Below are 4242 nucleotides of genomic sequence, written 5' to 3' on the forward strand. Positions count from 1 at the left end.
ATGGACAACGACATAGAAACCTTTGTGAGAGCGTGCGTCAGGTGCGCCAAGAACAAGGCACCTAGGCAAAAAAGCGGGGGACTATTACAACCACTTCAAATACCGGAAGTACCGTGGGAAGAAATTAGTATAGGCTTAATAGTTGGGCTACCCCAGACAGCAGAAGGGTACGACGCGATATTAACAATAGTATGTCGGCTTACGAAGATGGCCCATTTTGTGCCGACCACAGTCAACATCTCGGCAGAGGGGATAGCGCAGATACTAATCAGGGAGGTAGTAAGATTGCACGGAGTCCCGAGAGCCATAGTAAGCGACAGAGACCCGCGGTTCACAGGAGAATTATGGGGAGAGTTCTGTAGGAAGCTGGACATCAAGCTTAGGATGTCGACAGCGTACCACCCGCAAACGGATGGGCAGACAGAGCGCACGAACCAGACTATAGAACAGATGATACGTTGCGCGCTCATGGGAGACAAGACACGTTGGGCGGTACTACTTCCTATCCTAGAGTACGCGTACAATAGTACACAGCATTCGAGCACTAAAGCCGCGCCATTTGACCTACTGTATGGGTTCGTGCCACCCAAGCCAATCGGTAGACGGTTAGGCATTCCAACCATAGCTGGGGGGACCGCACTCCCAATGCAGGCCCACATTAAGCTACTCAACGCTAAACAGGAGCTGTCACGAGCCCAAGCCTACCAGAAGAAGTATGCGGACAGATCTTGGAAACAAGTAGCTTACCACGCAGGGCAGCCAGTCTGGCTTAAGGCAACGAACCTGCCAGGAAACAGCAGCTTCACGGCACTAAGCGAGCGGTACAAGGGGCCGTTTACAATTGAGAAAATGGTAGGACCAAACGCGGCTCGGTTACAATTGCCACCATCAATGCTAATCCACCCAGTATTCCACGTCTCATTACCCAAACCATACGAACCTGAGCCAGCACACCTGAAAAGGGATACACCAACCCAACAGGCCATTGAAGGGGACGAGTATGTAGTAGAGGCAATACTGGACCACAAGGAGACTCGACAGGGGCCCAGGTATTTGGTTAGATGGCTAGACGGTTCCACGACCTGGGAACCAGAGGGCAACCTCACTAATGCTCAGGACCTAGTGCGGCGCTACCTGCAAGGCCGCAAGACTAGAGGAAGACAAGAGGGGAGACGCAGTTAAGGGGGAAGGAATGTCAGGAGGAACTCCTGACCACAGTCCAAAAGGGGGCGTAAGCACTGACATGCATGCACTGACACGGGATAGTAGGGCCCCCCGTCTCAGGGCCCAGCGGGACGGACAAAGGCCTTGACCCAACCCAACCCAGAAACATAGAAAGAGAGATATAATTCCGATATGTTCGCTTTACACGCATGTGTGAATGATTGCATGCCTATGTTGTCATCGGGACCCAGTTGACCCAGGGTTGTACGATGACGTGTGAAGTGCCATGCCCATGTCAGTGAAGTGCCGTGACAGACCTGTGTGAACCAACTTCCCCTTAAGACCGTGAACGCAATCTTTTGGCCCGACTTCACGTCGGAGGGCATACTTGAGCCTAGCCCTGATCAAGTATGACAACTGGTGGGCACTGCGAGGAGGGTCAAAGCTTGCCAACCCTCAGAGGAACAAGCGAGAACCACCGACTGCACCATCAAAACGCCTACGCCCTTTTCTCACACGTCCGACATGCCGGTAGCACCGACACGTGTCACCGCCGAGCGGACAATCCCGGGAGATAGTCAGCTAAGACGACATACAACCGTACCAACCTGCACGCAGGACAGGCCCAAGGCGGCCAAGGATACCTCAAAATTGACGTCGGCCTCGCGCCACTCAACCACGACGACCACGTCCAAACCAGTTGTGGAGCTGCGCCGCGTATTGGAACGCGGCAAGGAACTCGTCCAGAGCACGCGCGAATTGCTGAGCTACGAGGAGCAAGGAACTCCACAGAGCGGGACGTCTAAGGACTACGCTTCACCACCGTTCGCTCTTAGCCCACTCCATTCCCCAGGGGCGCTTAGCATCTTTCAACTTTGCTTGCCTGACGCAGCACGTGGAACAACCATGCAGCCAATTAACCAACAGGCGTTTCCACAGCAACTCCAAGGAGGGATGAGCATTCCCCAGCCGCCCGCCTCCCGGCCCTCCACGGAAAATTACCAGCTGACAAGACAGGACGAGCGAGGAAGAACGCTACTGGACGAAAAACTCGCACCAATGGTGCGTTACGCCAGGGAAGGGGACCCGGATTTCCCTGAGCGCGTGTTTCGGCCGAGGAGATTCAACGGGCAAAACCCCGATGCGTGGATGAGCAAGACGGAGCTATACATGCTAGGCGCAGGAGTGCCGGAAAACCGCAAGCTGTTGTACGCCCTCGCATCCTCCGAAGACGATTACCTGAACTGGTACACTCACGCGTTGGGGAGCCAAGCACCCCGCGATTGGGAAGGGCTTGAGTTCACCATGAGGAAGCACTTCAACGCGGTGAGCGAGAACGAAGCACGTGCGCAATTGGCGGCGGTAAAGCACACGCATTTAGTGCAGGAATACCTAGACCGTTTCAACAGAGCGGTGAGTAGGTGTGCAGAAATCTCAGAACACGAGAAGACCAAAGCATTCATTAGGGGGCTACGACCGAAATGGCGCATGGCACTCGCTAGAAACGAACCCAACCACATGGTGGAGGCCAGCAATAAGGCCGTAGCAATGGAGGAGATATGGGTCGAAGCAGGAGGAACGCACCCGCGAAAAGCCAAGCGAGATGAGGATTCTCGCAAATCGGAAGGGCACAGGAGACGCTACTCCTCCTCGTCAAGCAATAGCCCTAGATACTACAGACGCGGGCGTGATTTTTACGACCGAAGACGGGACGGAAGAAGGAAAGGGGAAAAAAGGAGAGAGCTAACCCCCAAACATGAGGACACCAAGAGGCGAGAAGAGAAGGCAGGCGACTCCAAGAAGGAAACTCGAGACTACAGTAGAGTCAGCAGCCGGCGGCGCTCGGATAGCAAACGCCGGAGCCCAAGCAACCACAACGGGAGCAAAGAACGGCGCAGGTCGAGTAGCCGAGACAGTGGGCACAGGCACGACAGAAGCTTAAGTAGGAAACGAGACAAGGAAGAGAGCAGCGGTGGAGAGAAGAAAAAGAATGATAACCGGTGCTTCGTCTGCGGTAAGATAGGGCACTGGAGCGCGGAATGCCCGGACAAACGGTCAAACTAAAGGCTCTCGACGCAGCGGGGGAACGTTCGAGAGCCGACACACCCCCCCGTAGGGTGCAGATTCAGGAACCAGCCGCCAAGCGAGACCAAGTCGCGTGCGTGGACGAAGTACCGCGCTATATAACACTAAATCGGAGCCGGAAGGACTCAACAGGGGCTCCGGGACTACGAATAGTGCAAAGCCACGATGCGGCCAAGGGAATGGCCCGAGTAGGGGCAGAGGGCGACAGAAACATAAGCTACCGCAAACCACCGCTCACCAACAAAGCAGCGAACAGCTCTGCCTAGCCCTGGATTACGCAAACAGGGTGTTGGAGTGGCCAAACAGCGAGGGAGCTTCAAAAACGCTAAGAGAACTACCGCGGCAAGCAAAATCTAGGCTAAGTGAGAGGTGGCGGGGTGGTCGCCGTGCCACCAGAGGTAAGAAGAAAGCTTCCGTCGAACAGAGAGCGCACAAAGGCGCCGTGAGGAGACAGGAAATCGAGGCCGAGAGGCCGGAAGTACAAGAAACGCGATTGAAAGTAAGGAAAGTTCGGGAGACTCGTAGCGGACTAACACAAGGACAAAACAAAGTCAAGGAACAACGACCCGCATTGGAAAGATACGCGGGAGACACTTACACAGAGAAACTAGGCCGAGGACGGAGCCTCCGTCAGAGGCAAACAACCAACCGTTTCCAAGTGGGCCACGAAACCAAGACCGGTTGCTCCCTCCTGTCACTAAACGGACAAGGAGAGAAACACGCCAAGACCATTGACGCCTCCGGGAGGACCGATACCAACTCGTGGGTGACTTGGATAACTACCGTGGCTGACAACCTGCATGAGGCGGCCGTTAACGCGACCCAAAGGGACGCGCCGGGTTCTAGTAAAGCAACTCCTCATCATTCCGGCCCGTCTCGCCTGCACAACATGCTACCCACAACTATGTTATGGACTATTATCTCCCAACAACACGCTGGCAAACTAACACAGCGAGATGAAACATCAAACACAAGCTCCTGTACGTACCTGGA

This window comes from Cystoisospora suis, assembly GCF_002600585.1.
Source record: "Cystoisospora suis strain Wien I chromosome Unknown contig_2008, whole genome shotgun sequence".
NCBI classification, from domain to species: domain Eukaryota; phylum Apicomplexa; class Conoidasida; order Eucoccidiorida; family Sarcocystidae; genus Cystoisospora; species Cystoisospora suis.